The 26,836-nt window shown below is 46.3% G+C and overlaps 2 long non-coding RNA genes across 3 annotated transcripts in view; one reads left to right on the forward strand and one right to left on the reverse strand.

Annotated features, from left to right (window-relative positions):
* The window catches only part of LOC105495867 (uncharacterized), a 157,697-nt gene that overhangs the window by 28,918 nt on the left and 101,943 nt on the right, over positions 1-26,836 (forward strand). The window lies entirely within an intron of this gene.
* Positions 164-24,869, reverse strand: LOC139364238 (uncharacterized). The gene is made up of 3 exons (XR_011625694.1): positions 24,732-24,869; positions 11,648-11,810; positions 164-302 (listed from the first exon to the last, which is right to left on the reverse strand). It is a non-coding gene; the product is annotated as an uncharacterized lncRNA (long non-coding RNA).

Raw genomic sequence — 26,836 nt, forward strand, 5'->3', positions numbered from 1 at the left:
GAAAACCAGCACCATCACATGGCAAAGTGCTTGTGAAGGGATGGGGCGGAAGAAAGGAGCTGGTGACATTTTCAGTGGTTTCGTTTGCGTCCATCGAGTGAAGACATGTGACTAGGTGTTGCAGTCTGGTTTAATGGTTAGGAATATGAACCCAGAGGAGGTACTGAAGGCCTTTCAGCCCCGGCTGGACTTGTCATTGCATGTGTTGCTCTCCCCTTTCCCTTCATAGCACTTTTCAGTTTGTAATTGTAGCAGGATGATGTTCTCTTCTCCTGTACCTCTTCATCTCTGCCCATCCTCACCTGTGAGTATTAGCAAGAGAAAGCTCTGTCTTATAGTTGATTCACACTGAAGACTCTAAAAGGAAAATCCACCTCCTGTTGTGAGGTTCCACTTTCACCTTCCAGATGGAGCAAGGAACTCTGGTTGGAAGCGATGGGGTGGAGTGAGTAAGAGAAGGGAACAAAGACAGGAGCCAGGAATAAGAGACACCCAGGGCCCCATCTAAGGTAGAGCTTATGTGAGATGAAAGACAAGCTAATGGGGAAACAGAATAAATGTTTGGCAGCATCCTCTGAGTCCTGAGTGTGTTTAGGATTAGTTAAATCAGTGGTTCTCAGCCTTGCCCATACATTTAATTCACCTGGTTATCTTTTATAAAATACTGATATCCTCCAAATATTCTGATTTGTTGGTCTGAGATGGAGCCTTGGCATCCATATTTTACAAAACACCCAGTCGATTCTAAGGGTAGCCACAGTTGAGAATCACTGCACTAAATAGTAATATGGTTTTCTTTTCTCACTATAGGTTCTGAAAATCAGTCATGACTGGACCTTAGTGGCAAAATGTAGATTTTTGAGTGGAGGAGGGTGACTTGCAAATCAAGAATGAGTGGAAAGAAGGCATATTTATGGCCGAGGTACCCAAAACTCCTGGGTTTACATTCCTGCCAAGAGCTTAGCACAGGGGGACCCGGGTTGAAGTCTTAGCTCTTTCACTTGTCAGTTGTGTAGCCTGGTCAAGTCACTTAACCTCTCTGAGCTTTACTTTCAGCATCAAAGAGAGAATAAAGGAATTGTCCAGCCAAGGAGGCAAGAGGGTGTGGATTCTGTAGCCGGGTTGTCCTGACACTTGTAAGCCATGTAACCTGGGCAAATCCCTTAACCACTCTGAGACTATGTTTTTCTCACCTGTGAAATGAGGATAATAAAACTCAAAGTGTTGTCATAGAAATAAGTAGATTACTATACATAAAGCGCTTAGAATAGTAACTGGCACATATCAGATGTTAGCCAGTCGGTCATAATTTCCTGATTCCTGCTAGAACTACCCAGATGCATCTCCCTCCCTCTATGTCCCAGCATGTTTGGGTACAGAGCACGTCCTTTCACTGGGTTCCAGTAATTTATTTGTCTAGTTTTTCAAATAGGCAATAAATATGTATTTACAAATTAAAAGTTATGGCTATGGAAATACTCAGTTGGCCTTGGATGATCACCAAGATCACCACATATTCTTAGAGTACTGGTCGTTTTGCCTTAATAGTGACAGTGGTGAACAAATAGCCTGCAATCTGAGAATGGGTGCTGCCAACCCTGGAGGCATTTTGTAGGTGTTCCCCTTCAAATGCGCTTCCCAACAAATGCACCTCTTCATTTCCTCTTTCAATATAGGGGAAGCTGGAGAGGATACTAGAGGGGAAGACTAGTAGGAGCTACCTAAAAACTACAAGGATGATAGCTCTGATGAATCCAGTGTTATAAAGGATGAGTACAAGAGAGACAGAGAAGAGTGTTGTCATGGGATTGGTTACAGTTGCCTTCCCAAATACTTCCTCCATTATTCTGATAACAACACCCCTATATTCCTCTGGAAAACCACCCCGCCCCCACCCCAGCTCCAGAGGAAGGAGACATGAATAAACCACAATTGGTAATCAGAATATTTCATCTTGCCTATCACAGTGACTGGCTCAAGGGTGGGCACATGACTCAAGCTCATCCAAGGAAACTCATTTTCATTTGGTTTAGTTTGGTTTGTAAGAACCTCTCTTGCCCCGGTGGTTGCTGAGCTGGTTTATTGTAAACCCGAACTCCCGGTGGCCATTTTTGCCACAATGTGGGGAAAGTCAGCTATAAAGATTCAGTCAACACAGGGAAACCAGAGGAAAGATTTGAAAATGGATGGGCAGAATGCTGACGATGAGTCTGCAGTCCTGGATGCAGCTGTGCCTGAATGCTTTGTCAATAAGCCAATAAATTTCCTTTGGGCTTGAACTGCTTGAGTTGGATTTCTGTCATTTGCAACCGAAAGAGTTGTGATTACTAAGGCACCTCACTAAGGAAGAGCTACAGTGGATCATTGGAAAGTGCACACAAATAGGGTCCAGAAGGCTGAAGACCAGGAAGGGATGAAGCTGGTAGAAAACGTTAAATGCAACCCTTGTTTGTTCATTTAGCAATTGTGTTTTTAGGCCCTCATTCAGCAACAAGTAACAGAAACTCACTCAAATTTTCTTGAGAGAGAGAGAGAGCCCTGAGAGAATGCAGTGACACTTCACAACACCTAAGCCCTTTTCTGCCACAGAGCCTTTGCTTTTACTGTTTGCTTTGTCTAGAAGACTTTTCCTGCCAGCTCTCGACATAACTGGCTCATTCTTACTGCTAATGTCCCAGGAAAAAATGTCTTCTCTTCAGTGAGTACCCTAACCCCTATCCAATGCAGGCCATCCTCATACCTACCTCCGATGACTCGCCATCACATTTCCCCGTTTATTTTCTTTATATCGCTTCTCATAATCTAAAATGACCTGGTCCGTTTGTTTTGTATCTATCAGTGGTCTGTCTTTCACATTAGAACATAACCTCGTGTGATGGCCACCTCGTCTCTTTGTGTCTGCTGCTATGTCTCCTTCAGCCAGTACACTGCCCAGCACATAGTGGGTCCTCAATAAATATTTGTGGAATGAAGTAATGAACCAACAGCAGGGAGTGCAGCTGGACCTTCTGAGATACTGGAGCTGGGAAGTAGAATGCCGATGGGAATCAAAGCAGCCATGTTCTCTAGAGATTCTTCTCTCTCTCTCTCTCTCTCTCTCTCTCTCTCTCTCTCACACACACACACACACACACACACACACACACACACACACACACAGACTGCTTCCTTGTTTGTGCTAATTCTCTTTCCTCTCCCTGCAGCCCAGCTTTTTCCATGTCTCCCTGTCCACAGTACCGTACACAGTAGAATCAGCCTCCCTAGGCAGCCTGACTTCACTCTACATTCTGGCATCCAGTTGGGAGTGAGCGGTGGCTGTACCCCTTGCGTCTTTCCTCTCCTTTTCTGCTGTGCAGGGAAGCACAGTTCAGATCTGGGGGCTGAGGGAGGTTGCTCCACAAAACCTCACTGCCCACCCAGGCTTGGCTAGTCACTGGGGCAGTGGGAAGACTTCTCTGTAGATGTCTGGGAGATTCATGTGTGTTCCCAAGGGTGCATTCAAGTGTGTTTCCCAACCCTTCCTGGAAGAGCTCCTCCTAGGAAGAGGATGAATAGAGGATGAATAGAGGATGAATAGAGGATGAATAGAGGATGAATAGAGGGGCTACCTCTGCTGGGCACCTCATCTGAGCCAGACACTGCAGGAGCCGTGTTCTCACTTCTGTCCCTGTTCATCCTCACAGTGATCCTGCAGCCATGCCTGCTTAGCCCCATCGTATAGATGGTTGGTATGAGGCTTTTTATGTTTTTGAGGGTGGTTTTTTAATACAGGAAATAGTTATTTAGGGTTTTGAGTATTAATGTGCCAGAAACCAAAATTGTACTTTAAAAGCTATAATTCTTTGTGAGATTTTGTTTTTCATTTAAAAAAATTGTCATTAAAAAAACGCCCACACAATAAATTTACCATCCTAACCATTTTCAAGTGTACAGTTCAGTAGTGTTAAGCATATTCACATTGACATGTGACAAAACACCAGCACTTTTTTATTTTGCAAAACTGCAACCCTGCACCCACTCAACTGCAACCCTGACCATTGAACTCCCAGTTCTCCTTCCCTCCAGCTTCTGCTAACCAGCTTTCTGCTTTCTGCCTCTATGACTCTGACTACCTTAGAGACGTCATTAAAGTGGAATCATTCAGTCTTTGTCTTTTTTGTGACTGGCTTATTTCACTTAATGTAATGTCCTCGGTGTTCATCCATATCATAACATGTGTTGGAATCTTTTGGTAGGCTTTTAAGATCAGCTTACATTATTCTATTTATAAGTCAGTTGATAAATCTTGTTATCTTCATTTTAGCAATCATTTTAAGGGGCACTTGAATTCGATTTTTGTCCCACTTAAAAACTCAGCTCATTAAATACTTTCAAGTATTTTAAACTCTATTTATAAATGTAACATATTTTATTTCCTTCTTAAGTATGTCAATATCCTGACCTAATAAATAAAACCTTTCCAAGTACTGAAATAATTGTCAAAATTTATGAAATTAGACTAATAAAGTGAGCATAAAGTTCTCTTAAATGTTCCAACACCATACAATGTAAAATCCCAACTCTTAAATCAATTCTTTACTTTCACATTGCAAATTAGAGTTGAAAGCTATTACTTATAAAGGTCTAAATTCCTTAAACTTCGCAAGTATGTAGCATTTCAAAATTTTACAGATTGAGGCTAGGCGCAGTGGCTCATGCCTGTAATCCTAGCACTTTGGGAGGCTGAGGCGGGCGGATCACTTGAGGTCAGGAGTTCAAGACCAGCCTGGCTAACATGGTGAAACCCTATCTCTACTACAAATACAAAAATTAGCTGAGTGCATTGGCATGTGCCTGTAATCCCAGCTACTCAGGAGACTGAGGCAGGAGAATCGCTTGAACCCAGGAGGCAGAGGTTGCAGTGAGCCGAGATCACGCCATTGCACTCCAGCCCCGGGGACAAGGGTGAAACTCAGTCTCAAAACAAAACAAAACAAAATTTTACAGATTCATTAATGCAAAAATATAGTTTTGATTCCCTTAAATGTGTCTCTATTTAATTGTAATTTTTCCTGAAGTTGAACGCTGTATCTCTTGGAAGGCAATGACATCCAGTTAGTTAAGGTTACTGACAATGAAGGTATCACCAGGATTCTACCTGGATTCTGGTCCACGCCCTTTTTGGGATACACTAAATCTTTTGATGTTTGCTATAATGTTTATGCCTCCACAATTCAAAGGGGCTGGTGATGAAGTCTGTTACCCATATATCCACATCACATGGATTCCAGGGAAACCCTCAGCTTCCAATTACATGTTACAGGACTGCACCTTCTTTTCTTTCAAGTTTTGTGTATGTCTTCTTTCCTAGGCAAGAACTTAATGTAATTCTGTGTTCATTTTATATCCTTCCTCTCTCTCTCTCTCTCTCTCTCTCTTTTTCTTTTTTTCCAGACAGGGTCTTACTCTGTTACCCAGGCTGGAGTGCAGTGGTAAGATCATAGCTTATTCCAGCCTTGACTTCCTGGGCTCAAGTGATCCTCCCACTTCAGCCTCCTGAGTAGCTAGCACTACAGGCATGCCGCCATACCTGGGTAATTTATTTAGTTATTTTTGTTGTTGTTGAGATGGGGTCTCCTCGTGTTGCTTAGGTTAGTCTTGAACTCCTGGCCTCAAGAGATTCTCCCACCCTCAGCTCCTGAATAGTTGGGACTACAGGCACACACCACCATGCTCAGCTAATTTTTAAATTTTTTTGTAGAGATATGGGTTTCCCTGTGTTGCCCTGACTGTTCTCAAACTCCTGGCCTCAAGCAATCCTCCTGCCTTGACCTCCCAAAGTGCTAGGATTACAGGTGTGAGCCACTGTCTCTAGTGTCACATTTCTTGAGCCTCTACTAAGTGCCAGATGCTATGTCAGGGGCTGGTTACAACCAGAAGCAGATACAAAGTGTTCCTTGTCCACCAGGAGACTAAAGCAAGGCCTTGACGAGATGGTTATTCAAATCCCTCTACTAAAGACTTCAGTTAAAGGGTATTTTTGTTTGTTTGTTTTACTGTCTACTCTCCTAGTGAACTTAAATACACATAAACTTGTACTCATTTCCTGCATCAAATGTGACTCTTCGACCCAAAATATTCCTTAAGAAGTTTTTTCTTATAAAGTTCCTATGTATTATACCCTCAGATTTTAAGGGCTCATTCGTCAGATAGATAAACACACACATGAAAGCATGCATGTGTATTCAAAAGGCCTCTGCATGGAAAATAAATGAGGAAGAAATGTCAAGGGAGCCGTATCAACTGGGGTATCTTAGTATCTTTAGAGAGAATCCCAGCCACTGACTGTAGATAGATAAGGGAAGAGAAACGTAATGATAAAATAGAAAAGCCTGCAATATTTTACTCTGCTTATAAAGCTAGGTGGTGAGTGTGGAATTCCTTTCTGGGGTGAAATTCCTTTATTCCATTTACAAGCCTCTCCTCCCTGACATGTGTGTGCACACGTGTACCCAGCTTTGTGTGCGGGTGTCCTTGGTCCCTGGCGTGCACGTGGCTAGTCCTGTCGGCACGCAGCCTCCTGTCGATGTGGGCAGCATCCACTATCTTCCTAGCCCATCCATATGTATGTGTGTCTATATCCCAGCAGCGGTCGGCATCATTCATTTCCAAAACCAGCATGCATTCATTTTCATAACTTTTTGTTCCATTACAATATTAATGGGACTATCAATGGGAAAGGACAAGAGAAGCATTTTTAATGTTTATCTGACAGTTGCAAATTTCACTTGAGGTTGTTTACTGGGATCTGATTGTTGGCAGAGAGGAGCAGGAGAGGCGGCAAGATTAATGGGATCACAGGAAGAGGAGATGCATTTATGGGCCTTCTGAACACCATCTAAGAGTAATAAAAAGTCCTGCCGCACCCTTCCCCGAGTGAGACTTAAGTTTTAAAGGCTGAGAAATGAGGGGTTGTTTTAATTAACTTCCATCTAATCCAGGTGGCCTGTTCAAAGTGAATCGTGCTGCATTTATGTCTTGGTCTATTAAAAATTAGATGGCCCCAGGGGCCAGGCGCAGTGGCTCACGCCTATAATCCCAGCACTTTGGGGGGCTGAGGCAGGTGGATCAAGAGGTCAGGAGTTTGAGACCAGCCTGACCAACATGGTGAAACCCCATCTCTACTAAAAATACAAAAATTAGCCGGGCGTGGTGGCGCACTCCTGTAATCCCAGCTACTCAGGAGGCTGAGGCAGGAGAATCTCTTGAACTGGGGAGGCAGAGGTTGCAATAAGCCGAGATCATGCCATTGCACTCCAGCCTGGGTGACAGAGCGAGACTCTGTCTCAAAAAAAAAAAAAAAAAAAAAATTAGACGGCCCTCTCCCATCTACCATCTTTCTCCTTTCTCTCTCTCTCCCCCAGCCCCAACCCCCAAACCCCTGACCCTAGATTTCTATCACTCTAGCTTGCCCTACTTTTCCCCTCTTCCTTAAACAACTCCTGTGCAATCTCAGGAAGAGATAGAATCTCTTGATGGGGCCATCCATGGGGAGGATGGGAGAAAGAAGGAGAAGCGGATGCCAGAGGTTGCTAAGGGAAGGGAGATGGGCACTAACCCTTGGACAGAAGAGAGGGGATTTGTGCTTCCCCTGAGGCCTTCCCTCTGCTCTTGTCTGCTTAGGCCTATAGGTAACAGAGCAGTGGGTCCCAAGAACCCCTGAGAACTTTATGGGGGAATAAAGGGATAGAGATGCGTGGGTGGACCCATCCCCTTGCCTCCCAGGAAGAGATCTGGCTGTGGGAAGAGACCTTCCCACGGACACTGGCTTCTCCCGAAGGCTACAGTATCCGTTTGTCCTCTGAGTCCTCCATTTCAGGCCAGCAATGAATAGATATTTAGTATATGTCCCAAATATTGCATGGAACTTACTTATACTAAAAAAAAGTTCTTCATAGTTTATTGGAAATTAAAGTTTGACTGAGTGTCCTGTATTTTTATTTGCTAAATTTGGCAACTCTATCCGAGAGAGAGCCCCCACTCAGTGGAGGAGTTATGATTCCAGATTCTGGCATGGCATTGCCTACACTTAGACCTCGAGCTACTAGTTATTGTTACCTCTCTGACCTCAGTTTCTCTATCTCTTAAATGGGGATAACAATAATAATAATATTACCTACTTCTAGGAACATGATGAGGATTAAATAAATTTAAATGCACCCAGTCCTTAGAACAGGGGTCATGGTCCCTGCTGCAACTATTTAACTCTGCCAAAGTTAGTGGGACAGTAGCTGGAGACAAAATGTAAACCAGTGAGTATGGTTGTGCCCCAGCAAAACTCAAACTACAAACACAGGCAGCAGGCCTTACTTGCCCCCAGGCTGAAATTTGCTGAGCCTTGGCTTCAGCCGGGCATATCATTAAGTGCTTCTTAAGCATTGATCATTATTATTATTCCACATACTTGGGACTCTCCTAACCAGGGCTGGTAGGTAGCATTAATTGAGCAGCAACCAAAAGCTCTTCTTGCCTATTAAAATACAGGTGTCATCTGCTTACTGATTCCTGAAATTTCACAGTTAGAGATTCAGCCCTGTGTCTACACAGCTCTGGAAGAAGTCATTCCTTAGGCTTTATCCCTCGGTGTGAGGACTCTCAGGAACACAGAGCAGGGTTTAGGGAGCGCTTAAGCTCGGCCAGCCCCACGGACGCAGACTCTGTCACTCATCCTCACACTTGTTCCTGGAGAGGCTTGCTGGGATTATGTGCATTTTACACCTAAGCGGGCTGGGGTTCCAGAATGTGAGTAACTCCTCCCGGGCCACCCAGGGAGTCAGGGCCAAAGCTGACCTCTGGTTCCTGCCCACAGTTCCTGGGCTTTGCAGGTCAGAGCCAGGCAGCGTCCGCTCTCTCCTCATTTTACCATTTACCAATGTGAAGATGGCTGCTTGTGATTTCTCGGGGACAGGGCTGTAGCATTAACAGTAGAATAAGTCCAACAGTAGAATAAGTCCTCTCTCATCAGCAGGAAGGGATGAGAGAGATGGGGCCAGAGCAAGAAAACAGTCTTAGAAGAGGGAATAGAAAAATGGGAGGAAAAAATTCAGAGAATTCTGCTTTGCCCAGAGCTGTGCCACTCTCCAGCCTGTCTTCCTTGAACCACGTGGCACAGGGAGCAATTGTTTCACCACTTACTTTCCACCTCCAGGCACTGTCTGGAGGGCCAGGGCCCAGCACTGCCAGGTTCTTCTCCAGTCTACACCGCTGGAGCTGGGACAGGTGAACCCGGGTGTTCTACCTCCGCTCACCTCTCCCCAAATCATACTTGCCCAAAATTAAATGCACCATCTGAAACTGTTGGTGCACGCAAGAGGTCTGTGTGCTCCCCTCTCCTCCCAAGCCCTGCTTCCCACCCAAGCCCCATCTGAACTGAGAGAAGACGGAGTCTTGATGTCCCCAAAGACACAGCTCCAGAGTGAGACTGAGCTGCTGGTGCCCAAACCAGCTGCAGGACCATGAGCAGACCTCTCCCTGCCTCGGTTTCTTCCTTTGTAAAACGAGGGTGAGCAAACAATTCTGGAGCTACTCCAGGTTTTAAATAAGAGGATTGAGGCGGAGCCGGGTGATGAACACATCAAGATGCTGGAAGGGTGGAGTGCCTGGAGAGGGCACGGATGCTTCGTGCACCATTTCCTCCTCCCTATACCTTGCTCTACACATCTCTTCCATGTGGCTGTTCCTGAGTTGTATCTTTTATAATAAACCAGTACATGTAAATAGAAAAGAGAGGGAGAGAGAGAGGTAAAGGAACTAACCTACTGCTGAGCACACAGGTAGAGCTGTGGGGCAAGTTCCATGCGCTTTCCTCTTTCACTATAGATGCCACCAGGGCAGGGACCTTATGTGAGGCATCTCCAAGCTTGCCGGCCAGATGCCTTAGCCCCCCGGCTTGTCTCCCCACCCAGTAACCCAATGGAACAAGAAGAGAGGGGTGGAAAAATCTTGTGGGCAGTTCTCCTCTCTGTCACTAACTAGCTATGTGGTCATAGTGGTCACTCACTTTGCACCTCGGGTTTTCATCTATCAGATGATCATAAAATATGTTCTCATTTAACAGTGACTCTCTGGAGTCATTATGGAAGTTCCAACCAAAGCAGAGAGGGGTGAGCAAGTGAGAAGTCTAGAATCAGACCTCAGGGTCACACCCACCTCCATCACAGTCCACACTGTGTGCCTCAGCAGCCTCCTGGGAGACATGGCTATAGAAACAGTGCCTAACTCTCAGCACCATGGCAAGGGTGGCACAATGTGCGCAGAGGACTTCGTGCAGTGCCTGAGACGGCACTCTCTATGCTATGTATGGTAACTGTTATCATGGTTTCATTCATTCAATTCCTGCCTGGGAGACACTTACCACCTGCCAAGCTGTGAGGCAAGTGCATGGTGGTGAACACAGCCAAGGCCATGTCCAGGAGAGGCCCACGCTGTGCAGCTCTCAGACCTACCACCTTTGCATTGCACCTGCTCCAGCTGCCCATGCATCCTCACTGTTGCTTTCAAGCTAGTCCTTTCCTAGTCAGCTCTGGCCTGGCCTCCTCAGCAGGAATCACCTCCCTCAAGACCCAGCCTCCTCTCTTGAAAGACTCCTTTGGTGACCAGTGGATCACAGTCCTGTTTATGAGAGGAATCTTCAGTGGGAGGTTCCTCTTTATCAAGCACTGCACTCTCGCTGGTAACCCTAACATCAGCAAGGACACCCACATCCCATTTTCCTTACACACTTCCCTTCACACACAGATCATCTCTTGAAACCTTTGTTACTTCACATCCCCTCAAACGCTGCCACCCCCATCAATTTCTCCTTTGCCCAGATGCTAACATCAAGGCCAGAGTTCTAGTCCTGGCCAGTATCATCTCAGAAGAGAACAGATGAGGGCATGTTGGCTTTGCTTAATTTCTGTGTAAAGTCATGCACATAGGCATGCAATCAGGTTAAGAACAAAACTGTCATCTTAGGTGTAAACAATCTTCTAAATATATATTTGTGGTACTTAGCCCCAAATATACATAGGATTAAAAATTTCAGAGTTGGAAGGGACCTTAAGGGTAGTTCTGGCCTTGCGCAGGGGCTCAGGCCTGTAATCCCAGCACTATGGGAGGCCAAGGCATGACCTGAGGTCAGGAGTTCAAGCCTGGCCAATATGGTGAAACCCCGTCTCTACTAAAAATGCAAAAATTAGCTGGGCATGGTGGTACACACCTGTAATCCCAGCTACTCTGGAGGCTGAAGCAGGAGAATCACTTGAACCCTGGAGGTGGAGGTTGCAGTGAGTCAAGATCGCACCATTGCACTCCAGTCTGGGCGACAAGAGTGAAACTCCATCTCAAAAATAAAAGGGTAGACCTGGTCCATTCTGCCCACCCAGAGAAATAAGGGTATTCTCTGTAGTGCCCATCATGATCCCAGGACTTCTTTCAGCTTCCAGACCAACACACACACAGAGCAGAGTACTTTGCGTTTGTCACTCAGTGCTGTTTACTTGGTGATTTTGGTGGGTCATTTGTCCTGCCTCATCATTAAAGAGTAATGTGCTTAGGGCAGGGTCTGGCCATTGAGTCTCCTAAGACACCTAGGCCAGGCATTTTCTGAGGACAGGTGCTTACTCACCCTCTGACTGAGGCATAGATGGGCTAGAGGGACTTGCAGGGCATGGGCCACTTCCACGCCCCAGAGCCCCGCCTCTCAGCTGGAAATTGACCACAGTGTATCCTCAGTGTTTGATATGAGTCTGTTAAGTTACTTCAATGGGCTAACGAAGGATGGATGTTTCCTATGGGGGAAAAAAAAATAGGTCAAATTGTGCTACTTTCTTGGATAAATTGTGAGATAAAGAATAGCATTTATTTGGCCAGGCATGGTGGCTCACACCTGTAATCCCAGCACTTTAGGAGGCCGAGGCAGGTGGATCACTTGAGGCTAGGAGTTCGGGACCAGCCTGGTCAACGTAATGAAACCTCTTCTCTACAAAAAATACAAAAATTAGCAAAATTAGCTGGGTGTGGTGGCGTGCACCTGTAATCCCAGCTACTCAGGAGACTGAGGCAGGAGAATTGCTTGAACCCAGGAGGTAGAGGTTGCAGTGAGCTGAGATGGTACCACTGCACTGCAGCCTGGGTGACAGAGTGAGACTCCATCTCAAAAAATATATGTGTATATGTATTTTTTCTTACAAAATGTACATATAAAAGTGTTTAAAGAATAATAATAAAATAATAAAATGAACACATGTGTATCTACTACTTGGCTTAAGAAATAGAATCACTATTACCATTAAAAACACCTCCCATCCCTACCTGTGTATGTGACATTCCTGATGTCATCTGAGCATCCCCACCTTGTGGATGTTTGTCTTAATCATTGATATGGTTTGGATCTGTGTCCCTGCCCAAATCTCATTGAAATTGTAATCCCCAGTGTTGGAGGTGGGGCCTGGTGGAAGGTAACTGGATCCTGGGGACAGATTTTCCCCTTGGTGCTGTTCTCACGATAGTGAATGAGTTCTTGTTAGATTTGGTTGTTTAAAAGTATGTGACACCTCCCCCTTCTCTCTCTCCCTCCGCTCCTCCTCCTCCAGCCATGTAAGATATGCCCGTTTCCTCTTTGCCTTCCGCCACAATTGAAAACTTCCTGAGGCCTCCCCAGAAGCCAAGCAGATGCCAACATCATGCTTCCTGTACAGCCTGTGGAACTGTGGGCCAATTCAACCTTTTTTCTTTATAAATTACCCAGTCTCAGGTATTTCTTTATAGCAACGCAAGAACGGACTAATATAATCATTCCCGGATTTTATTTACAATTTTATCACATATGTATGCATCCCAGAACAATATATTAGTTAGTCATGCATGTTTTCAAACTCTATATAAGTAACACCCTATTCATTGTATTTTTTCATAATTTGCTGTTTTTACTCAACCTTATGCTTTTGAGTTTTATCTACACTGATGTATGTAGCTATTGTTTGTTTGGAGGTATAGTTGCATGGTTTCCATTGTATGATTATAGCCACATTTATTTATCCATGTTGCTGCTGATAGACATTTGGATTTCCAGTTTTTGCTATTATGATCAATGTTGCTATGAAGATTCCCATTGTGTGCATCTCTGGGCACATATGCAAGTTTCTTTTCCATATGTAGTGAGTAAAAGCACTGGATAGTAAAGTGTGTGTGTGTTCAGCCTTAGTAGATATCACGGAATGGCTTTTCCAAAGTCATTATACCAATTTATACATCTGCCAGCATCAATATCCTCATAATATTTTATGTTGTCGGACTTAAGTTTTTTCCTATTTCATGTATGTGAAATGGCATCTCCTTCTGGTTGTAATTTGCGTTTTGTTGATTTTTTTTTTCTCTTACGCTTATCATGTTTCCTTTAATGTGTTTCTTTTTCATGTCCTTTGGCCAATTGTTTTACTGGGTTTTTTTTTTTCCTCCTGATTCATAGACCTTCTTTATGTATTCTGGATATCAATCCTCTATTAGTTGCCCTTGTTAGGAATATCTTCTAGTTTGTGGCTTGTCTTCTCTTTCTCCCTGTGGTATATTTTGGGGAACAAAAGATCTTGATTTTAATGGAGGCAAATATAGCAGTCATTTTCTTTATGGGTTCCACTCCTGTGTCTTAAGAAATTATTCCTTACATTGGGGTCATATCGATATTCTCATATTTCCTCATATTCTTCGCTCTGGATGCCATATTCTTGTAGGAAGATGTCCCTGAGGCCCCATCTCAGCCGGCAGAGCTCCTTCTCAGCTCCTCCCATTCTCGACTGCAACGGTCGGTTGATTTGCATTCGCTCCGCTGGGCCAAGAACAGGGACTATATATATCATCGAGTTCTAACTTTGCAACTCTTGCAATGCCTGGCACACAGTAGTCTCTCCTCTCTATGGCTTCTTAATTTTTTGCCTTCTCACAATCTCCTTTTGCTTTGGCTCTGCAGCAATGGAGTCTTAACCATAGCTGCACAACTTGCCAGGCCCCACCCTCAGACTTTCTGATTTAATCGTTCTGGGTGGGGTATCAATGTTTTTAAAAAGGCCTTCAAGGGATCTTGCATGGTGTCAGGGCTGAGAGCTGCTGCTCTGTAGTTTTGTGAAAAAGACAGGCTCCAGCATCTGTCCTCTGAAGCCACTCACTTCTCATGCTTCCCTGGTCTCTTACCTCAGTCCCAATTCCAAATAACAAGCCACGAGGGTAGGCTGGAGTAGCGGACAGCAGGCCCTAAAACTCCCCAGAAGGTGACCTGCCAAGATCTTGGGAGCCTCCAGCCATCGAGGCCGCCATATTGGCGGTTTCAGTTGCAGCTAATGGGAAATAGACGAATGGGAGGGCATGGGGAGGTTTGGAAAGGGGCGAGAAGGGAAAGGTGCCATCTGTGAGAAAGGCAGAGGGATAGAGGGAGAGGCAGAAGAAACACATTTTGGAAAGCGCCAAAGTTTTGACAGGAATCTGCCTCCTTCCCCCTCCCTTTCCCATCTGTTTTGGAGAAATGTAAATGCACCCGTGTTCCCAGGTGACTGGCCGGCGGGGAGCCTCTTTGGAATTCTGCAAACTGGCCATCTGTCGTCCTGTAATAAATGATAGCTATAAAAGAAAGTGATTATGGGGCTGATAGGGGGAGAGGCATTTGTTTATATTCTTATAATATGTATCAGATTGAATAGAAATTATCACTTAAAATTGACAAATGGAGAGCAAGGTTCCTTGGAGAGGGAATCAGGGACACAGTGGCAGTGATGGGACCGTGGGCGAACTTTATTTGACCAAGTGTCAGAGACCAGCTCAGCCTCAGAGGTTCACAGAGTACGCTGGGCCCCTGAGGGTGGGGATCCAGCTTCCAACCTTTCTTGGGTGTGCACCTGGCAAACGTGGCTTGGCTGGTGCATAGGAGGGTCATATGTCCCCTCCTGCCTGGGGAGGAGGCAGGGTGGCTCTAGGAAATCAGCACAAAGCTGCGTTTGTCTCAATGGGGGCTACGTGACCCTGCAACTCCTATGTATGGCCCCCCAGCAAATGACTACTTCCTGTTTGATTTTTTCCCTTCCAGCCATGCTTTTCCAGTTTCTGGTGTGATGCCCACCAGCTGGGCCTCCCACCTTCTGACTTTGCCTTTCTTGCGTCCCTTTCTTGCCCCTTAGCTCGCCTTGTTCCCTGCCTTTCTGGAGCAGCACGTTTGCTTTGAGAGTCCCGGGGGGCTCGCTTCCCTAACGTGTCCCCTGTATTTCTGTATTTCTGTGCTGCCTGGTTGCCTCCTTCACAGCCCAGGCCAGGGAGCATTCAGGGCTGACCTCTTCCTAAGAAGCAGCAAAAGGCTTGAGGAGCTCGGCTTTCCCTTCGCCTTCTCCTGCTCACATGCCTTGGCTAAAACCTCCAGTCTCTTCTGCCCTAAAATAGGATACTTTTTCCCAGGTCTCAGCAAAATAAAACCTGATGTTTATAGAGTCCTGATCAGGTTTTCATACCCCACAGGCTAGGCACAGAAGATCTTATTCTCTCCATCTTACAGCTGGAATAACTGAGTATACGAGAGGAAAAGTCGCATGTCCATGGTCACACATTAGGAAGTGGCAGAGTCACCTGCTGTTCATTCCTTGCAGTATCCTTTACTATTGATTAATGCCTCTAAGGCAATAAGCACGCTTACATTGGTTTTCAAATACTCTTCACATTCTCCCTCCTTGTCATTTGACTGTATTTTTAATATTTAAGAAAGCACAAAAACACATTTGTATATTAAGCAGATCTTTATGTATTAAATACATGTATATATGCAATACTCAGCACTAGTCTTTTTTTTTTTTTGACAGAGTCTGGCCCTGTAGCCCAGGCTGGAGTGTGCAGTGGCGAGATATCTGCTCACTGCAACCTCCGCCTTCCAGGTTCAAGCGATTCTTCTGCCTCAGCCTCCTGAGTAGCTGAGATTACAGGTCTCTGCCACCACGCCTGGCTAATTTTTGTATTCTTAGGAGAGACAGCGTTTCACCATGTTGGCCAGGCTGGTCTCTAACTCCTGACCTCAGGTCATCCGCCTGCCTCAGCCTCCCAAAGTGCTGGGATTACAGATGTGTGCCACTGCACCCAGCCTCAGCACCAGTATTAATTGACGTCACTCGACTCATTTCGATTGTCTTAGTTAATTTTTAGTGTATTCCTCAGGAGGGATTTGTAAGGATTTCTTACATGTTCAAAAGTTTGTCTGCAACCTTTGTGCTTGACTCAATTTGTGTGGATATAAAATCCTTCATTCACTTCTTTCCTGGAATAGCTTTAATTTATTGTTTAATTTTTTTTTTTTTTTGCACAAAGCATTGCTGTTGAAAAATCTGATGACAATTTAATTTTCTTCCTGTGGGGATTTGGTGGCAGTCTTTTCCAGTTGCTCCTGTTTCAGAGAGGTGTGCATTCCTGTACTGTCAGGAAGGGATCCTGTTTCAGAGAGGTGTATATTCCTCTGCTGTCAAGAAGGGATCCTGTTTCAGAGAGGTGTGCATTCCTGTACTGTCAGGAAGGGATCCTGTTTCAGAGAGGTGTGCATTCCTGTACTGTCAGGAAGGGATCCTGTTTCAGAGAGGTGTGAGTTCCTGTACTGTCAGGAAGGGATCCTGTTTCAGAGAGGTGTGAGTTCCTGTACTGTCAGGAAGGGATCCTGTTTCAGAGGGGTGTGAGTTCCTGTACAGTCAGGAAGGGATCCTGTTTCAGAGAGGTGTGAGTTCCTGTACTGTCAGGAAGGGATCTTGTTTCAGAGAGGTGTGAGTTCCTGTACAGTCAGGAAGGGATCTTGTTTCAGAGGGGTGTGAGTTCCTGTACAGTCAGGAAGGGATCCTGTTTCAGAGGGGTGTGAGTTCCTGTACAGTCAGGAAGGGATCCTGTTTCAGAGGGGTGTGAGTTCCTGTACTGTCAGGAAGGGATCCTGTTTCAGAGAGGTGTGCATTCCTGTACTGTCAGGAAGGGATCCTGTTTCAGAGAGGTGTGAGTTCCTGTACTGTCAGGAAGGGATCCTGTTTCAGAGGGGTGTGTGTTCCTCTGCTGTCAGGAAGGGATCTTGTTTCAGAGAGGTGTGCATTCCTGTACTGTCAGGAAGGGATCCTGTTTCAGAGAGGTGTGTGTTCCTGTACTGTCAGGAAGGGATCCTGTTTCAGAGAGGTGTGTGTTCCTGTACTGTCAGGAAGGGATCCTGTTTCAGAGAGGTGTGTGTTCCTCTGCTGTCAGGAAGGGATCCTGTTTCAGAGAGGTGTGTGTTCCTCTGCTGTCAGGAAGGGATCTTGTTTCAGAGAGGTGTGTGTTCCTCTGCTGTCAGGAAGGGATCCTGTTTCAGAGAGGTGTGAGTTCCTGTACTGTCAGGAAGGGATCTTGTTTCAGAGAGGTGTGTGTTCCTCTGCTGTCAAGAAGGGATCCTGTTTCAGGGAGGTGTGCATTCCTGTACTGTCAGGAAGGGATCCTGTTTCAGAGAGATGTGAGTTCCTGTACTGTCAGGAAGGGATCTTGTTTCAGAGAGGCGTGCATTCCTGTACTGTCAGAAGGGATCCTGTTTCAGAGAGGTGTGAGTTCCTGTACTGTCAGGAAGGGATCTTGTTTCAGAGAGGTGTGTGTTCCTGTACTGTCAGAAGGGATCCTGTTTCAGAGAGGTGTGAGTTCCTGTACAGTCAGGAAGGGATCCTGTTTCAGAGAGGTGTGAGTTCCTGTACAGTCAGGAAGGGATCCTGTTTCAGAGGGGTGTGAGTTCCTGTACAGTCAGGAAGGGATCCTGTTTCAGAGGGGTGTGAGTTCCTGTACTGTCAGGAAGGGATCCTGTTTCAGAGAGGTGTGTGTTCCTGTACTGTCAGGAAGGGATCCTGTTTCAGAGAGGTGTGAGTTCCTGTACAGTCAGGAAGGGATCCTGTTTCAGAGAGGTGTGAGTTCCTGTACTGTCAGGAAGGGATCCTGTTTCAGAGAGGTGTGAGTTCCTGTACTGTCAGGAAGGGATCCTGTTTCAGAGAGGTGTGAGTTCCTGTACAGTCAGGAAGGGATCCTGTTTCAGAGAGGTGTGAGTTCCTGTACAGTCAGGAAGGGATCCTGTTTCAGAGAGGTGTGAGTTCCTGTACAGTCAGGAAGGGATCCTGTTTCAGAGGGGTGTGAGTTCCTGTACAGTCAGGAAGGGATCCTGTTTCAGAGGGGTGTGAGTTCCTGTACTGTCAGGAAGGGATCCTGTTTCAGAGGGGTGTGAGTTCCTGTACTGTCAGGAAGGGATCCTGTTTCAGAGAGGTGTGAGTTCCTGTACAGTCAGGAAGGGATCCTGTTTCAGAGAGGTGTGAGTTCCTGTACAGTCAGGAAGGGATCCTGTTTCAGAGGGGTGTGTGTTCCTCTGCTGTCAGGAAGGGATCTTGTTTCAGAGAGGTGTGCATTCCTGTACTGTCAGGAAGGGATCTTGTTTCAGAGAGGTGTGTGTTCCTGTACTGTCAGGAAGGGAATATGGGCAAGATTTCCTTGCTAGCTTTCTGCCCAAGACCTTGCTCTTTTCTTGTTTTCTTGAGGGATAAAAAATATGGGCTTTCACTTTCAGAGGTCTCTGCTTCCCTTCCCACATGACAGGGTTTGGATCGGTGTCCTGACCCGAATCCCATGTCAAATTGTAATCCCCAGTGTTGGAAGTCGTGCCTGGTGGAAGGTGATTGGATCATGCAGTCAGTTTCTCCTGAATGGTTTAGCACCATTCCCTTCATGCTATTCTCCTTCATGCTGTTTTCGTGAACATGAGTGATTTCTTGTGAGAGCTGGTTGTTTAAAAATTTATAGCACGGCCAGGTGCCGTGGCTCATGCCTGTAATCCCAGCACTTTGGAAGACCGAGGTGGGCAGATCACTTGAGGTCAGGAGTTCAAGACCAGCCTGGCCAACATGTTGAAACCCTGTTTCTACTAAATATACAAAAATTAGCTGAGCATGGTGGCACACGTCTGTAATCCCAGCTACTTGGGAAGCTGAGGCAGGAGAATTGCTTGAACCTGGGAGGTGGAGGTTGCAGTGAGCCGAGATGGCATCACTGCACTCAGCCTGGGTGACAGAGCGAGACTCTGTCTCAAAAAAAAAGAAAAAAAAAAAAAAAAGGAGCACCTCCCCTCTCTCTTCCTCCTGCACCAGCACCAGCCATGTTAAACACTGGCTCCCTCTTTGCCTTCTGCCATGATTGTAAGTTTCCTGAGGCCTCCCCAGAACCCGAGCAGATGTCAGAATCATGCTTCCAGTACAGACTGCAGAACTGTGAGCCAATTAAACCTCTTTTCTTCATGAATTGCCCAGTCTCAGGTATTTATTTATAGCAGGGTGAGAACGGACTAATACACCATGTAACTTCAGCACTGTCCAGAAGAACTCTGTAATAATGGGATTGTTCTACATCTGCATTGTCCAATGCAGTCACCATATAGCAGAAGCTACTAGCCAAGCATTTGAAATGTGGCTAATGCAACTAAGAGGCTCCATTTTAAAATTCAATTTTATTTTATTTTATATTTATTTATTTATTTATTTTTGAGACAGAGTCTTACTCTGTCGCCCAGGCTGGAGTGCAGTGGTGCCATCTCTACTCACTGTAGCCTCCACCTCCCAGGTTCAAGTAATTCTCCTGCCTCAGCCTCTTGAGTAGCTGGGATGACAGGTGTGTGCCACCATGCCTGGCTAATTTTTGTATTTTGCAGTGTGAAGCCTTAGTTTGTAGTTCCTCCTCTGTGTGGGGTTTGTCCCGAAAAGACGTCCCCACTGGTTAGTTTCAGGAGCTATCAGGTCTAGACTGCCTAGGGTGTCCTAACCTCAATTCAGGGTCTGCCGAGATCCCTCCCAGCTTCTCTGCTCCTCTCACATTTTGGCCTGTCATGGTTCCCGTCAGCACTTTTGGTGGTTTTGAGGGTCTCTGGGCTACTTCACCCACTCATATTTTGGGGTTCATGGGATTCCTCCTTCTGATTTTGTTGTACCTAAGAATATTTTGTTTTTCTACCCTAGTCGCTTTGCCCATTTTCCTAGAAGGGTTTAGGGAGATTCAAAGTCTATGGTGTCATTGGTGCCATTGTCCTATTTTTTTATTTTGAAGACCCTGCTGGTGTGTAGATCTCAGAAGTACAGGCATTCTTGTGGATTCTCTGTTGCTTAAGTTTCAGCACAAAAAGTCACATGTTATGAAGTGCTTAGTACGTGGGAGGCACCAAAAATATGTGTTAAATGAATGAAGGTTCTTAACCACGTACGGTCAACTTTAGACATCTGAGCAAATTCTATTTGTGTAGCAGACATTCTGGCACCCTGAGCAAAATTGGCAGAAATAGATCCCTTGTGCAATGAAAATTCAATGGCCAGACCCACGTGGCAAGACAAGGGGATGGACTCCAGCTAGTCCTGCCATTGGGCCTCCTCTATGCAGGTCAATGTGCAGAAGAGCAACAGTCTCCATAAAGCTGATTAAGGGATCCCCAGCAATGGGGAGGAGGCAATGAATTTAGAACTGAGCACTGGAAGAAAGTGAAAGCTATGATTTCAAGGGAAGTGTTTATTATGTGCATGACACAACAATGAAATTGTAGACTGAATAAGTGATTGATGAAATGAATGAGTCAAAGACGTGGGTAATATCTCTTGATGAGGAGGCAAGATCTTGAACATGCTGGATATAGCTGTAGTCACCCTGACACTTCTCAGGTTACTCTCTGAAATAGAAATAAACTCAGGGGCTCTTCTGGGCATTGATCCCCCAAATCTTATCCCTCTGAAGAAGTTTTGTCTATGCCTTCATCCTGAGCCTACTCAGTTTTGATCCCTCCTTGATGCCTTCTGCAGAGGTAATGCTCTGTTTGTTTTGCCCTTCTCTTAGAGATCTTTCTTTTATATGAAGAGCCACAAGCTCTTTGTATAAGAAAGAAAATATAAAAGAAAGTGGGGTTCTCCGTCTTCCCTTGGTTCTGGGGCTCCACCCAGCTCTGGAGTTAAAGGTACTGCCAGAGAGTCAGATACTTATTTTTCATTTTCAAACATCCTTGACTCAATGTCAACTAAAAAATCACTTTCAAAAAAAATATGCTTATGTTCCAGAGGCCCTAAGAATGCACAGGAAAGTTGGGGGGCAGCAAAGTCTCCACCTCCACTCCTGGAGAGCCAGGACCCTCTCTGAGCTGGTGTCTGGAGGACCCTCTGCTGCCCCGGCCCAGTGCTTGCCTCTCTTTGCCCCTCTGCCTTAGGCCCTGGCTCATCAGTAGGAAATCTCAGTGCTACCTTCTTTCCATCTGGTGTCTTTCCTTCAAACACAGACACAGGCGGCAGCTTCTCAGCACACCCCAGACTCCTAAGTCTTAGCAGGGGAAAGCCTCTTGGCGCCTCTCCTATCTCCATGCCCTTTTCCTCTCATCTATTTAAAAAAGCTGGGATTGGGGAAACAGTGAAGAAATCAGCTGCTTCTGCCCTCAAGAAGAAAATAGCCTCACCCCATCTCCTGCAAAAGGAGCACTATCCAGCCTGTAATATTCAGGGTCCTCTGGAGAATCAGATATACACAGAGAGACAGAGATGAGAGGAGACTTACAAACTGAATTAGCTTATGAAATTATGGAGGCTGACGAGCCCCACAACTGGCCGTCTGCGAGCTAGAGAACCAGGGAAGCCAGCTGCATGGCTCAGTCCAAGTACAAAGGCCAGAGAACCAGGGATGCCAATAGGGTAATTCTCAGTCCAGGGCCAAAGTCCTGAGAACCCAGGCCACTGGTAAAAGTCCCCAGATCCAAAGCTCAGAGAATCTGGAAGTGGGATGTTGAAGGGCAGGTGAAGAAAGGTGTCCCATCTCCAGATGAGAGAGAGAGCAAATTCTTTTGTCCTCTGCCTTTTTGTTCTATCTCAGCCCTCAGCTGATTGGATGGTGTTTGTCCATACTGGGTGAGGGTGACTCTTCCTTACTCAGACCACTGATTCAAATGCCAGTCTCTTCCAAAAACACCCTCAAAGACATACCCAGAAATAAGATCTTGCCAGCTATCTGGATATCCCTTAATCCAGTCAAGTTGATACCTAAAATGAACCATCACACAACCCAAGGAGCAGACCATGAAGAGGTGAGAGCCCCAACCTCGCTCTGAGCTTCACCAGCATGGTGGTACACACTGCATCCCAAGGGTCATGAGACATTCTGCTGGACACAGACCCATAGGAGACTTGTGGAGTTTGGGGATGAAAGTCGTTCCAGGGCCCTCCTGCAGCCTCATCCTGACCCAACAGTGGCCATTCAACACTCTCTGGGGGACTTCTGTGTGGGGCAGGAGCATTTTGCCACCTTCAGAAGCATGAATCAAGCCTTGCAGGTGGGTGATACCAATATCCACTCACGTGACTGTGTGTTGCCGGTAGCCCTGGTTCTGATGGGTTTCTGGGGGCTTCTCTCCCTTGCACACAATGGGACTTTGATGTCCAGGAGCGTTTGTCCTGCACTGGTTTCTAGAAGGCCTTTGTTCCCATTGCTTTGATGAGGACAGTAAGACAATCACTGGCTGACTTGGACTCACAGACAACCTGGTCAGGGGACAGGTTATGGGATCTAGGAGGTGACTTGGTGCCTTTCACACATGCCCCCATGACCCGCTATCTTCCATAAGTCACCCATTTTGTCTGTTTTTCTTTTTTTTTTAAGACAGAGTTTCACTCTGTCACCCAGGCTGGAGTGCAGTGGTGTGATCTTGGCTCACTGCAACCACCGTCTCCAGGGTTCAAGCAATTCCCATGCTTCCGCCTCCCACATAGCTGGGATTACAGGTGCATGCCACCACACTCGGCTAGTTTTTGTATTTTTTAGTAGAGACAGGTTTTCACCATGTTGCCCAGGCTGGTCTCAAACTCCTGACCTCAAGTGATCCACCCGTCTTGGCCTCCCAAAGTGCTGGGATTACAGGCATGAGCCACTGCGCCCGGCCAAGTCACTCATTTTGGATCTATCAGTATACATTTCTCTAACTCTTCTAGAATCTATTTAACTTTAAAATTTGTGTCAGCTATAATTAGTTTGGCAGCAATTAATAGAAACTTGGAACTATAGCAGTTTAAATAAGTTAAAGGTTTGCTTTTCTCCCAGGCAAAGCACTTGTGGAGACAGGAGGTCCAGGGCTGGTTTGACAGCCCCACGATACGGTTAGTGCCTCAGGCTCCTTCTGCCTTTCTGTTCTACCATTCTTAGTAGAACCATGCATCTGTCCTCAAGGAAAACTCAGGGCTGCAAGATGGCTGCTGCTGCTCCAGTCATCATGCCCACCTTTCTGTCATGAAGAAGAAAAGAAAGGAAGAGCTTGCCAGGGGAGTCAGACCTTTTTAAAAAGATCTCCCAAAGCCCCCCAACAATAATTTCCTCCACCTCAGGGGCCGCCTCAACTGCAAAGAAGGCTAGGAAATGAACTGGGAATATTACCATCATCAACAACATAGGGATTTTGTTGGCAAAGAATTATCTCATGGCACCTAAGCCTTACTGAGCCCTTAGTTGACGTTGGATACTCTAAGTACCCCATATGCATGACCTCATGGAACCCTCACAACAACACCGTGATGCAGGAACTATGATTACCCTATTTTTCATAACAGGAAGCTGAGCCATAAGGGTTTCAATAGTTTTTCTAAATGACAGAGCCAGGATTTGGCTCTGAACATGAGTTTTTCCCACACTCAGGCTATTTTCCACGTGGGCCCCTTGCCCTCAGCCATCAGCTGACTGCTTAAATTCGGGTCCCCCAAACTGTCCCCATGCCCCCCAGCCCCCAACCTTGTCACTGTGGTGAAAGAGCTTGGTCTTTCAGCTCAGAGGTCCCCGTTCAGAGCTGTCCTTTGAGACCTGGGTGATTCCCCACCTCTGAGGCTCTCACCACCAGTGGTACCCGGCACGTGGGAATTCCTGGTGCCCTAACCTGTCCCCTCCTATCTCTCTTCCATATGTTCCTGTCCCGCTTTCTATTATTCTGTTTTTCTCTTCCTCCCTCTTTTCTTTTCTTTCACAACATCCGTTAATCCTTTCTTTAAAATAAAAGAGACACAGTCTTCCAGCCAGGGCTTAGTTCTTGTACTCTCACTTTCCTTCTGCCCCTCCTCTTCGTCACCCTTCTCCTTCTCTGGCCTCCCATTCCCCACACGGAGACACCTCCCCCAGCCCCCACTGACACACAGCCACCCCCGTGAGCTCACGCTGTGGAGCAGGCCCAGAGGAAACCGCCAAGCCAGGGACAGAAACATAATGAAGCTGGCAAGGGCCCCTCCCCAGGGCTCGGTTTGGCAGTCACTCACTGTCACTAACAGGTCTACATCCCCAACTCCCTTCACGATGCTTGGGAGGAGAGAGCCCAGAGTGAAGGGGACTTTTACTATCCTCAGAGGGAACTTCATTCCTGCTGCAATCTTTCCTGCTCTGCTCTAGGCCGGCCAGCAGCTTGAAAGAGGTTTTGGTCCAAATGGGTCTCTCTCCTTCAGTCAACAAACATCAGTTAATTAACCAGAACAGTCAACAGTACCAATAAAGAGCTTACAGTACTGGCCTGTGGGGTGGAGGCGGCATCTTAGAAAACCATGCAGGGCAGCCCTTTCTGCAATGGACGGGCTGAAGCCCCAGGACTTGGTTTCCTATCTCCCTCCCAACCCCTTCCTCTGCCTCTAACCCGTAGACTGTGACTTTGGTGTAAAAAGAACTTGCTCTGTTACCAAACACATTTATGTAGCTGATCCTTTTCATCTTCAGAACAACTCCACTTTACTGATGAGGCGGTACCCAAGTTCAAACAGCCCTGAGCAGTGGAGTCACACTCCTGGATGATGAGGCTGCTCTGGTTTGCACAGACAACTGCTTGTTTCATCAGGACCATGGAGGAGAGTAGAGGCCACCAGCCACATGCAGGGACCATGCTCTGTTCCAGCTCTGCCGTGGGAAGCTGTATGACCTTGCATGGCTGCCCAAAGCTCCTTTTGTCTTGCCTGCCTCCCTCTATAAGTATGGAACACGGCTGGGCGTGGTGGCTCACGCTGTAATCCAACACTTTGGGAGGCCGAGGCAGGCGGATTATGAGGTCAGGAGATTGTGACCATCCTGGCCACCATGGTGAAACCCGGTCTCTATTAAGATACAAAAAATTAGCCGGGCATGGTGGCATGTGCCTATAGTCTCAGCCACTGGGCTTAGGCAGGGGAATTGCTTGAACCCGGGAGGTGGAGGTTGCAGTGAGCTGAGATCACAGCACTGCACTCCAGCCTGGTGACAGGGCAAGACTCCATCTCAAAAAAAAGAATGGAATGCTGCACATTTATTTTCTCAGTCAGAGATGGCCCCATAACCCAGGTGTCCCCAGTGGCAGGCCAAAGAAGGTTTTTGTTTGTTTGATTGGTTGGCTGGTTGGTTTTTTTGTTTTGTTTTGTTATTTTGTTTTAGAAACGAAGTCTCATTCTGTTGCTGAGGCTGGAGTGCAGTGGCGCGATCTCGGCTCACTGCAAACTCCATCTCTCGGTTCAAGTGATTCTTGTGCCTCAGCCTCCTGAGCAGCTGGGATTACAGGTATGTGCCACCATGTCCCATTAATTTTTGTATTTTTAGGCCAGGCATGGTGGCTCATGCCTATAATGCCAGTACTTTGGGAGGCTGAGGTGGATGAATCACCTGAGGTTAGGAGTTCGAGACCAGCCTGGCCAACATGATGAAACCCCATCTCTACTAAAAACACAAAAATTAGCTGGGCATGGTGGCAGGCACCCATAATCCCAGCTACTCCAGAGGCTGAGGCAGGAGAATCACTTGAACCTGGAAGGTGGAGGTTCCAGTGAGCTGAGATCGCACCACTGCACTCCAGCCTGGGTAACAAGAGCAAAACTTTGTCTCAAAAAAAAAAAAAAAGAAAACAATTTGTATTTTTAGTAGATCCGGGGTTTCACCATGTTGGTCAGGCTGGTCTCGAACTCCTGGCCTCAAGTGACCCACCTGCCTCGGCCTCCCAAAATGCTGGGATTACAGGTGTGAGCCACTGTACCCAGCCAAAAAGAAGTTTTTAGGAGCACCCAGGAAAGGTTTGTTGTCTGGGATAAAAAAGGAGGGCTTTTCTGCCTATCCCCTTCTCTCCTGCTTTGCATCGTGGTATGAAGATATGACTCTGGGAGCTGAGGCAGCCATTGTGTGAGCATGAGGTGGCGAGCTTGAGGACCGAAGCCAACGTATTAGAGCACGTGAAGAGCCTGAGTCATGGAACACTGCCCCCAGCTCTCAGCTCCCCCTTCAGACTTCTTATTATGGGAGGAAAATACACCTTTACTTGTTGAAGTGTTTGTGGTGGGCGGAATGATGTCCCCATTCCCAGAGACGTTCATATCTTAATCCCTGGAATCTGTGACTGTGTTAGGTTATTTGGCAACAGGAAATAATGGTAGCAGATACAACTAAGGTCGCTAATCAGCTGGCTTTAAAATGAGGAGATCATACTGTAGTATCTGAGTGAACTTATATAGATGTATCCCTGAAGACATATATATCTCTGAGAGAGAGAGAGAACAATTTATATATTTTATTATTATTATTTTTTGAGATGGAGTCTCACTCTATCACCCAGGCTGGAGTGCCATGGTGTGATCTTGGCTCACTGCAACCTCCTAGGTTGGAGCAATTCTCCTGCCTCAGCCTCCCGAGTACCTGGGATTACAGGCACCCGCCACCATGCCTGGCTAATTTTTGTATTTTTAGTAGAGATGGGGTTTCGCCATGTTGGCCAGGCTGGTCTTGAACTCCTAACCTCAGGTGACCCACCCACCTCGGCCTCCCAGAGTGCTGG

Source organism: Macaca nemestrina, chromosome 7 (assembly GCF_043159975.1).
Source record: "Macaca nemestrina isolate mMacNem1 chromosome 7, mMacNem.hap1, whole genome shotgun sequence".
Classification (NCBI taxonomy): domain Eukaryota; kingdom Metazoa; phylum Chordata; class Mammalia; order Primates; family Cercopithecidae; genus Macaca; species Macaca nemestrina.